This window comes from Carassius auratus, chromosome 26 (genome assembly GCF_003368295.1).
Source record: "Carassius auratus strain Wakin chromosome 26, ASM336829v1, whole genome shotgun sequence".
NCBI lineage: Eukaryota > Metazoa > Chordata > Actinopteri > Cypriniformes > Cyprinidae > Carassius > Carassius auratus.
Genome location: NC_039268.1, coordinates 19,656,194 through 19,668,478, shown reverse-complemented (window position 1 = coordinate 19,668,478; position 12,285 = coordinate 19,656,194).

Genomic DNA, 12,285 nt, shown 5'->3' with positions numbered 1-12,285 from the left:
GCTGTTTTGGCTTATAAACGGTGCTTGATCTGTGCAGATTTCTCTCCTGATTCAGATCGGATGACTTTTTTATACTGGATTTGTTGCTATTATTAAATATGGACCCATATTCTAACCAGAAGTAATGGTTTAAAGTTAAAACATATCTTAATTTGTTTATTTTTTGGCTTCACAAGACATTTATTTCTTGTGAATATCTTCTGGAGTGATGTGGATTACTTGCGGTGGATTATTGATTGATATTATTGGATTATTGTGATGTTTTTATCAGCTTTTTGGACTCTCATTCTGACGGCACCCATTCACTTCATATAAAAGCATATGAAGATTTTCATCAAATTGATGATTTTATAGTTTTATAGTCTACTGTACGTCTCAGTTATTGACTTCAGTGTGTCTTCTAAACTATGAAAGATCATATTTAATCAGTCAGATCATCAAACACGTATAAAAGTCTGTATGTATGCGACGGGCATTAGATGCAACTTTCTCAGTAGTGTCAGAAGTTTCTTGTCCTGTTTTTCCTCTTCTTTCCTCAGCCGTCATGTAGACTGACACAAACATATTGTAATGCATGACGAGGATTGGGGGAATTAGGACGATAACAGCAACAACTTTTGGAGCCTTTCATGTAAAAACTTTCTAAACAACGTCTTGTCACTTTCTTATAAATTATGCAGTCTATACTGCTGCGTGCTTGTCAAAGTAATCGTCACAGCACAGTTGCTGTTTAAGACGTGTTTCTAACCTTTCATGTGGAATATTACACAACGACTTTCCCAACACAAACTAATTACCGTCCAGATGCCAAAATCTAAACGATATTCAGTAGCACACTGCCCCCTGCATGTCCAGCTGACAACCTTGTGAATTATTTCAAGCCTTATAACAGCGTTGTTGTTATTTTATTAAAGATTGTAAATGGGATCTACCAAGCTTTAGTGACGGATGTAGGATGCACAAGCTGACTGTACATGGACTCATATTTGTATGAGATGTCGTAAGATATTTCAACACCCACAACCACAACTGAAGCCTGTTTTGTCTTTTTCTGGATTGTGCAACATCTCAATATTGTTGCTTTTTGTGATCCAGTATATATCAGGAACACACTTCGTGGAGTACTGTATAACAAACAAATGCATTCTTTATTTTTTTACTGATTGATCCACTTTTAATCAGACTAGCAAAATATTCCACACATATTGGATTAAAATGTCAAACAATTGATTGTTATTTCCATGCTGATAACTACCCCACACATTGAATAAACCATGCAGCTGACAATCTGGCAGATTATCATTGCATACTGCCTTTTATATACTATTTTCACACTGTTTGACACATACTATTTTAGTCCAGTAGTGCTGCATTGCAAACATGAGTGCCAGTGAGTTCATGTATTCCCAGTGTCCAACATATGGCATGCTATATCCCAGAATAACCTGAGCAACTTCTGCTTTCCATCCTGCACGTCTTTTCATGCACCGCTGCCGGTCCTGATCTCTAATTTATCTGACCTTTGTTTGCTTGTGTTTTTACAGACCATTGCGTTTATAGGCAGGGTTAATTTTAGCTCAGAAGTGCGCCGTTCAGAAAAGCCTTCGGGTAACCAAGGACAAACTTGAGCGAGCGGCTTTAACCCGACGTTAAAATTTTAATAAATTATACTTAACAGACTTGGGTTTCCATTTACTCAAAAAGATACATACAGGGGTAAATTTAACTAAAAATAATACAATAATAATAAATAAATATATATATATATATATATATATATATATATATATATATATATATATATATATATATATATATATATATATATATATATATATATATATAAATGTTGTCTTAGTAGCTAACTGAAGTATGCTGAAGCACAAAAAAATATATTAATTGATTTATTGATTGATTTATTGATTGATTGACTGAAAAAAAAGACATTATTTTTACTAACAGTTTACAGTAAGCTATATTTTTTTCATTATTAGAATTAGGTATCATGAAGGTTTAGTCATAGATTAATTTCAATTTTAATTTAAAAATTCATTTTTTACATTTCAAGTTGTGTAAGTGAACATTTCTTGATGTATTATGAAGAAACACATTTTTATTTTATTTTATTGTATTATTTAATAAGTAAAATAAGTTATTTACTGAATAAATAAATAAATAAAATACTTGAATAAAAACAAATTAAATGTTATTAGTAATACGTATGTATAAATAAGTATGACAAAATGCTAAAAATATTCACAAATATTTACAAATAATATTAAAATTAAAATTAAAAGCTAACTTAAATTATATAAAACTATAGTAGTATTAAATGATTGTAAAATAACTGGTCACATATGAGATCTTAATATATATATATATATATATATATATATATATATATATATATATATATATATATATATATATATACTATTATTATTATTATTATTATTTTATTTTTTATTTTTTTTGAAATTGGGAATTTCAGAAATAATTACAGAGAAATGCCAAGTAACACATTTCATTAAATGTGAAATTTTGAAGTAAAAAGAGAGAAACAGAGGGCAACTGTTCGAAAAGAAAGTGGGCTGGGTGTCTGGAGTCAAACCAAATCAATCAATCAAAAATCAGAGATCTTGAAATTAATATTTCTCATCCGATTCTCCCAAGATCAAATGTTATATTCCATATTTATTTTTATTTCTACTATTAAACCCTGGGAGAAACGTCTGAGTCAAAACCATTTCAGTGTATTGTACGAAGGAAAAACATTTCCGCTATATCATTTCGCTTCAAATATCTTTTCATCTTGATCAAGAGAAACTCTTCTGAATAATTACAAAAGGCCTCATTGTACTGATTTATTTTTTATTTCAAATCTCGTTCAAAGACATCACATCATAAATGTGTGCTGTATCTGTAAAAACATTGTTTTAGCAGCTGTTGTGTATTATAGTGTTAATACACATCTGTGTCATCCTCTAGTTCTTCAAGTGTGAACTTTCACAGCTGTATCTGTGAGAATTGAATGTTTTATCCTGTGTATTTGTGGCCATGTCTAATTTAAACCCAGCATTGCTACATTAAGTGTTCATAAACCTGTGAAAGAGAACAAAATGGATCAGGCCTTAACTATTAACTTAACTATTATTAACTATTAACTTAATAACTATTTGCTTTTTCAAAGCTCATTGCGCAATTTCTTTCTTTCCCTGGAATTGTTTAATATGAAGTACAACACCGCTGTTATTGCACGCTTTGTTGACATGTTACTGTGTAACGCATGTTATAGTCTAATAGAGTTAGTCTGAGTTTAGCATGTTGCAAGCTAACAATTGGATTTGCATTGATTTTAACATTGCAGCCCTGTTATAAGCCTATATCTGATTTTATTTTATTTTTGTGAGCTCATTACAAATGCATTTTTTCTTTGGAACATGCAAAATAGGAATTGTATATTAATATTAAACTGAAAATATAATGTTAAACTGGACCAGTAGTGTGTCTGTGATGACCTAACATGCTGCCTAGGTAATTTTGCAACAAAGTTTATAAATTAATTTTATTTAATTTTATTTTGCTATTTAATTTGGGTACATTTTAATTTCCACTTATAATGGTGCATTTTTCACATTTAAAGTTATGTAATTGAACACTAATTGAAGTATTATGCTAACTCAATTTATTATTATTTATAAGTTTTACAGTGTTTCACATTTACTGGGTAAATGTTTATTTATATCTTTACAAATGCTTTTTTTATGTTTCTAGTTGTGTAAATTATATAAGTGTTATATATTATGTTTTCTTTTCTGATAACATTTTACAATAAGCTTAAATTTGTTAAAGTGTATTGTTAATGTTGTAGGTTTCGGCAACTATGATATTGAAAAACTAAAAATTTATGAAAAAAACAGGGTAACACTTTATTTTAAGGTGTCCTTGCTACACGTTACATGTACTTACTATTATGATGACTATAAATTATGCATAATTACATGCAAGTATCCCCTAAGCCAAACCCTAATCCTAATGATAACCTTATAGTCAGTACATGTAGGTAATTAATATTACTCAGTTCTTAAATGTATAATCACAATGTATCAAGGACACCTTAAAATAAAGTGTAATCAAGTCTGGGCACATTTTTTTTTCTTCCTATACAAATGCTTTTTTTTTAATTTTTTAATTTTTATTTTTTAATTTTTATTTTTTTTATTATTATGTTAGGCCCACCAAATCATTTTTACACAAATTGGAATAAAATTGCTATTAAATAAAACAGTTATGTTTTCCAGTGTTGATAACTAGACATCACTTGTTGAAGACCTAAAATGCTGCCTAGGTTTCGAAACCGTTTATAAATATCAGACTAACTTTATCCACAATTACGAAAAGCATCAGTAAAAAAGGTCATAGAAAGATATATAATTCATTATAGTGCATGCACATCAAGTAAGCAGGGGTTTATGTTTATTTTGCATTATTTTATGATATGAGTGACAGAATTGCTTACATTATGTCTGGAGCCTTATTAAAATATAAAATAAAATACTGCTTACATTAGCCAAATATGTTTTGGTGATGCTCAATGGTTTAAAGCTGTTTTAGCCACTCGACTAGCCTGACCAGTACTAACAAGTATTTAAAACCAGTTGAACTACCATGGGCCAGTATAAGCTGGTTATTTTCCCTCAGTAGGATACATGACCTCTGCTGATAATGACTGCACATCATTATCATTTGTCTAGTCAGCATGTCATTAGAAGATGTGTTGACTGAGCAGCATAAAGATAATAAAACCTCAACATCGCTGGTTGTTTATTCATGCTATGAAATGTCAACATGCTATGACAAATCAGCCTCGGCTTGCTCTCTCACACAACCTTCAATTATTGGGTTGAAGTGTTTTTGTCTTTTAATTGATAATGTGTTTAAGCATTATTAGAAATACAGATGGCAATGGTGAAGTCCTTGTATTGTTCGTTTTCTTTTCTCTGAGGAATGTAATGTTGTTCCGATGTGTTTATCGTTCCACAGAGAGGCTTCGCTTCAAGAGACTTTTCTCTTCTAATTGGATTGGATTCTGTATTGGTCTCATTATTTCAGCTAATTAAGATTTAGCTCTGTGGCATCTTTTGTCACTGTGGTGTAAGTGATCTGCATTGATTTCATTCGCTCATCTCTATTCAGATTGTTTTGCTGGGAAACAAAATCCCAAACCGGCTTTTACAAATCTTATAGATTCAAATAAATGAGATTTTCTTTGAGAGAATGTAAATAATGTAAATATATGCATATTATTCACACCCACTGTCACATAAGTGTCTAAAAAATATGATAACAAAATGTCATCCATATTTAATGAGGAGTCACACAACATTAGCATGTTAAACTTCTCCTCAGTATATACGGAAAGTCTGTACTTGGTGTCAGAGTTTATAAAATGAACTTTGTTTGGAGCAAAACTGGACTGAATAAACAATGAAGCTCAATCAAATCTCTATCTGTCTGTCTGTCATCTATCCGTCTGTCTGTGTCTGTCTGTCTGTCTGTCTGTCATCTATCCGTCTGTCTGTGTCTGTCTGTCTGTCATCTATCCGTCTGTCTTTGTCTGTCTATCTGTCTGTCTGTCAGTCATCCATCTGTCTGTCTGTCTGTCATCCATCTGTCTGTCTGTCTATCTGTCTGTCATCTGTCTGTCTGTCTCTCTGTCTGTTTGTCTGTCTGTCTGTCTGCATGTCTGTCTGTCATCCATCTGTCTGTCTGTCATCCGTCTGTCTGTCTGTCATCTGTCTGTATGTCTGTCATCCATCTGTCTGTCATCTATCTGTCTGTGTCATCCATCCGTCTGTCTGTCTGTCTGTCTGTCTGTCTGTCTGTCTGTCTGTCTATCTGTCTGTCTGTCATCTATCTGTCTGTCTGTCTGTCTGTCTGTCTGTCATCCGTCTGTCTGTCTGTCTGTCATCCATCTGTCTGTCTGTCTGTCTGTCTGTCATCTATCTGTCTGTCTGTATGTCTGTCATCCGTCTGTCTGTTTGTCTGTCTGTCATCTATCTGTCTGTCTGTCTGTCTGTCTGTCATCTATCTGTCTATCTGTCTGTATGTCTGTGTCTGTCTGTCTGTCTCTCATCCATCTGTCTGTCTCTCTGTCATCCATCTGTCTGTCTGTCATCCATCTGTCTGTCTGTCTGTCATCTATCTGTCTATCTGTCTGTATCTCTGTGTCTGTCTGTCTGTCTCTCATCCATCTGTCTGTCTGTCTGTCTGTCTGTCTGTCATCCGTCTGTCTGTCTGTCGTCCATCTGTCTGTCATCCATCTATCTGTCTGTCTGTCATCCGTCTGTCTGTCATCCGTCTGTCTGTCTGTCATCCATCTGTCTGTCATCTATCTGTCTGTGTCATCCATCTATCTGTCTGTCTGTCATCCGTCTGTCTGTCTATCTGTCTGTATGCCTGTGTCTGTCTGTCTGTCATCCGTCTGTCTGTCATCTATCTGTCTGTGTCATCCATCTATCTGTCTGTCTGTCTGTCATTCGTCTGTCTGTCTATCTGTCTGTCTGTCTGTCTGTCTGTCATCCGTCTGTCTGTCATCTATCTGTCTGTGTCATCCATCTATCTGTCTGTCTGTCATCCGTCTGTCTGTCTATCTGTCTGTATGCTTGTGTCTGTCTGACAGCTATCTGTCTGTGTCATCCATCTATCTGTCTGTCTGTCATCCGTCTGTCTGTCTGTCTGTCATCCGTCTGTCTGTCTGTCTGTCATCCGTCTGTCTGTCTGTCTGTCTTTCTGTCATCTATCTGTCTTTCTGTCTGACTTTGTCTGTCTGCCTGTTATAAGTCTGTCTGTCTGTCATCCGTCTGTCTGTCATCCGTCTGTCTGTCTGTGTCTGTAATCCATCTGTCTGTCTGTCTGTCGATCTATCTTTCTGTCTGTCTGTTTGTCTTTTTATGATTTTTTAACTTGTTCTAAATGTTTTATTGTTGTTGTTGTTTTTTTATATGATTATGTTGGGTATCCTGTTAATTGTATCAGTAGTTAATCATACATTACACCAACATCACAGTTTCTTTATACAATTCCTATCTGTCTTGCAGCTGCTGATTTGAGTCCAGTCGATTGCGTAAGTGACTTCTATCCCCGCCAGATCGCCAGAGCGTGCTGAAGACATCACCGTGACATTGTCTGTGGTTGCATCATCCTGGTGGGTGCCATGGAGAGAAGCTACTACACGCGCTTTGAGTGTCTGGGTTGAGTGCAATTCAAATTCAGTGATTCATGCGAATGTTCAATTGGAAGGAAAATAGGGCCTCATTGACCCAACGTGTTATTTCAATCTTAACACACTGGCATGTAGTCAGGAATATATTTTCAGTCTGTTATTGCTTACAATATGAATCACTCGTAACAACACACTCGTATAGGCGGAAAATGGTGTAGTCACAATACGAACAGTGCCATTCTTCATTTGCACACGGGAATGACAGGTCATATAACTGTGATAGCGAAGCACATCTCGACAGATCCGCTTCCAAGGGTGTCTTCATTCAGTTCCTGTGCTTTTACATTCTTTTCTTCTTGCTGTGACGGAGGTTGACAGGTGAGAGCATTGCAGCCTGACAGACATCGCAAAGGGGGATGATTGAGTTTCGAAGCTTTATGGAAATCACGCTCAAGTTGCAAACATGCGTAATCTCCCCTGGCAGGCAGCGAGACGGTCGGGAGCGATTAACTGTGAGAGTGGGTGGCCTGACTCGACGTGAGAAATGGACAAAGCTCTGAAAGAGTGGTCCGAGGATGTAGAGTTGGTTTGTGGGTCATGCAATAGCCGCGCTCATGCTTCAGTGAGTTTTTGCTAGAGTTTCCTCTTTTGTCCTAGACAGGCTAACATAGAGTTCTCTCGGAAAGGTAGTTCGCACTGGCAGAATTCCCAGCGATAGTCAACAAAGGTAGTTTGTGCTTGTTTTGTGCCTTAAACAAACACAACTTGACGTTTGTGGTGCCTGTTCTGGGGCAGCCTGTCCCAGATATCCAGTCCTGTCCTATAGAGAAACTCTTTCTTTTTGACTATGTTGTCTTGTCCTATAATCTTTTATTTTCTGGGAAGCTTGTGTGTTTTTTGAATTCCTCAGGCACCTCGATGTTTCAGACCTTCTAGAAGACAGGCAAACATGTCTGCTACCTTTGCACAGAGGAAGATGTCCAGAGAAATGCATGCCTTTGCTGTCAACAAATGCATTGAGACTAGAGATCTGAAATATATAAATCTTTATGCAAGTGACTGTAAATGCATCTAGCAATGCACTTCACTTTACTTCACTTTATCGGCAGTTGTCTTTGATGCCACTTTGAATCTCACTGAAAACGAATGAAATCAGTCATTTTATAAGTGCAGATCGCTGTCGTAAACTTGAGCTTGTGACGTCTGCTTTTTCCTGTGAAAAAGTCCCAACCATACAAGACATTTAACTAATAATTTAACTAAAACATGTAATGAGCACTGATTCTTCAATGTCAGGTTGTGTGGCTTGTGACCTTTCCTGTTAAATTAAAAGTCATCCATCAAAATCACTGCTGGGCTGCTTGCGCTGTCCCATTTTCTGCTGTGTCCTTTGTGAGAAACGCGTTATCGATAGATATTAAAGGTCTAGAATTTGTATTTTGATGCTATTTTGATTGACAGGTTACAAAGGACTGTTGCCCAGAAGTTTAAGATTTTCTGACTCTTGGTCATCATTTTTAAGCAGAAAGAGCAATGTCATCAATAAATGATAAAATTGTAAAATTATATAATTTTATAATATATAAAATATACATGAAATAAATACATATAAAAATGTCAATTATATATATATATATATATATATATATATATATATATATATATATATATATATATATATATATATATATATATATATATATATTAAACAATCTCAGCTAGGTTCCAATGCAACATTTCTTGAACTAAAATAACTAAATAACTAAAACTAAATAAAATAATACTGTAAATAATAATGAGTAACAACTATATAGACCTATTAAATCAATAAATAATTATAACAAAACACAATAGGTTACAAAACAGAAGATACAAACATAAAATGTAAAAATCTAATTCCAAATCCTATAACAATATATCAGTAATACTAAAATATTAACAGAATTAAGCAAAAACTCATGTGTTTATTGTTATTGCTGTTTAGAAAACATTCAGAATCTCATTTGTAAAATCATTTGATCTTAGGATAATTTGTAGGAGTTCAAATCGCATGTTTTCTGTGTGTTTTGAAACCATATGAGCAGAAGAATTAAGCAAAAGTCTCCGTTTGCTCTGTTTAATCTCATCTATGTCTAGGAGAAACGACTCAGAATCTCATTTGTGATTTTTTTTCCTACAGGCTGCATGCAGCTCTTCTGAAACTGACTAGATAACAGCAGAATTGTCCAGCAGATGGTGAAGTGTTGCTCGAGGCTGAGCGCTGCACACAACCTGCATTTACGGCTGGAGAAGATGGAGACTTTCATTGAAACTGACAAGCGAAGGTCCAGACGGATGGCTTTGCTCGAGATATGTGACGCTGTGGGGTTCGACTCAGACGGAGAATAGTTTGAACTATTTATGTGAGAGGCGCTCTCAACAGGAGTCGGACCATACATGAAATGTTCAGCAATGTCAACAATGCCTAATGTAGGGCAGCCCAGAATTCCCAGAGACAACAAAGGTATGTGCTTTTGACAACACAAAGATGTCGAGGTTTGTGCTGTTTGTTTGCCCCTCAAAACTTGCTGTCTCATTGCAAAATTCAATTCAAAAGTAGAGCAACTGAAAGTTCAGTTAAGATCTCAGGAATAATTGGGTTTCTTTTAGCAACTGCCTCTTTTATTCATATCAGACCAAAGTCAACATGCACAATCAAAATGGACTCGTTTTAATGCATGTAAATTATTAATTAAAGCACATTGTTGCAAAGAAACAACATTGCCTTAATCTCCGAGGGATTTCTTTTTCACACCACTCTAATCACATGCCGTCCAATTAATTTCCAATTGGAAATGTCGCCTTTACATTTTCCCCCATGTTTTTGATTAAATGTGTGTATATGTATACTTTTTTTTTTTTTTTTTTTTTTTTTTTTTTGCATGCAATGTGTGAAAATGAACGCTGAAGCTATGCGACACTCATACAGTGTGAACTGTGTAACCTGTGCTGAGCACAGATGAAAAATGCTTACATGAGATGTGTTAACAGGCCTCAGGCTATAAAGCGTAATAAGTTTTCCTGTTGATCTGGATTGGGATCATCACATTCACAAACTATTTATTTGAGTCGCTCTTTAATCACAGATTGTTTTAGGCCCAATCATGATATATATACATTATATATACATATATATAATTTTAATAAATGTAAAAATAATAATACAAAAATTTTACTACATAAAATATAAAAACAATCTAATAATAAAAACCTATAATAGTATATCAGTGATATAAAAATATTGGCCACAATTTTTAATTTAACTAAAATTTTACAAAAAAATTAAAACACAAATTACTAAAATTTCAAATAAAATTAAATCTAATTTAAACCTACAATCCAGTACATTAGTGATACTAAATTAGCATTGGGCACCACAGTATATCAGTAGTAATAAAATAACACTGGGCAAAATTAAATTGAATTGAACATTAAACAAAATGTACAAAAACACAATAAATATCTATTATAATAAAATAATATATATTTAATTAATAAATTTAAATGAATATTACATATTTTTATATTTTAACCAATATATTTTAATTTAATTTAATTTAAATTATCTAAAATTAAAGTGAACAAAAATCAATTTGAAACCAATATGTATCAGTGATACTAAAATAGCACTGGCCACAACTGAAATAAATTGAAAAACAAACAAAACCTACAAAAACTCAAAAACTAAATAACTAAAACTATGTACAATTAAATTGAAAACAGAAACTGTAAAAAATAAAATCTAATTGAAAACCTATAGCAGTAATATGAAAAGAACACTGAGTGCAATTCAATTGATTTAAAGAATTAACAAAACATACAAAAACACAACATTATTTCTAAAACTTACTAAAATTTAATTGAAACATAATTCATAATTCAACCTGAATGAAAAAAAAATAAAAATCCAAACCTGGGTTATTGTAAATGCATCTCACTTTACATAAGTGAAATTGATGCTTTTGCCATTTTGTAGGTAATGAGGCTCTAAATATTGTTTAAACGATGTGTATCTTTGACATTTTATAAATTGTGTCTGCTCTAGCAAGGTTAAGAAATGCTTGCCAAGTCAGGTATAACTTATCACTCATAGTTAGCGTTAATGATTTGAACAAACCACTAACATCAGAGGTTAAACTCTAATCTTTTTTCAGATGCAGAGCATGAGAAAAATATCCCATTCGAGTCATATCTACAGACCATAATATACTCTGCTAAACTAATCAGAATGGACTTGTAATAATGGCTATCAGTCTGTTTGTCAAAGTGATCATATATGTAAAAAATGTCACTGTATTTGCTTGCATGAATATATATGCATATATATAAATTCGACAGGTTTTGAATGGGCATGCACCACCCATTTCCTTCAGAAAATATATCACACTTGATATATGATGATGCCTGATGAAGGTCACATGCATTTGCAATTAAAAGCTTTAGGATTGCACTAAATCATCAATGGGTGCAGATCAATGAACTGTATAGAAATGAATGATGCATTAATTAACGCACCTCCACAGAGCATGCAGAATGACTTTGATTAAAGTAAATTAACCCAGTGCAATAGCGTTCAGCCTCATTAACATCAATTTAACCCTTGACGTGTCAGACTTTACTGATTTGAGAGGGAAATCTCACTTTTGCATGAAGTAATGCTTAGTTAATGCTGACATAATCTAATAAAGCATATCTACTGTAGATTCGAATGTAAATGAGTGTAGTTATGTGGCTGTGAGAGTAATTGTTTTGTCTGTTTAATATATTGCTGTTTTTAGGTCCATCCTCCCAGTGCTATAAAGAGGAGAGACGGGCGAGCGAGACGGTGTGTGACAGACTGTTTTATTTGACTTGGAGGGGCTAATTTGGATTAGGGAGGATTTGTGTCCCTGCTGTGAAGACCCGGGTCTGTTTGCGAGGCGGCTTGTGGAAAGTAGATCTGATGCGGTAGGTCCGCTGTTTGCCTCTCGATGAGATAAAACAGAAAGCCGGCGAGAAAATCAGGGGTGAAATCACATTTA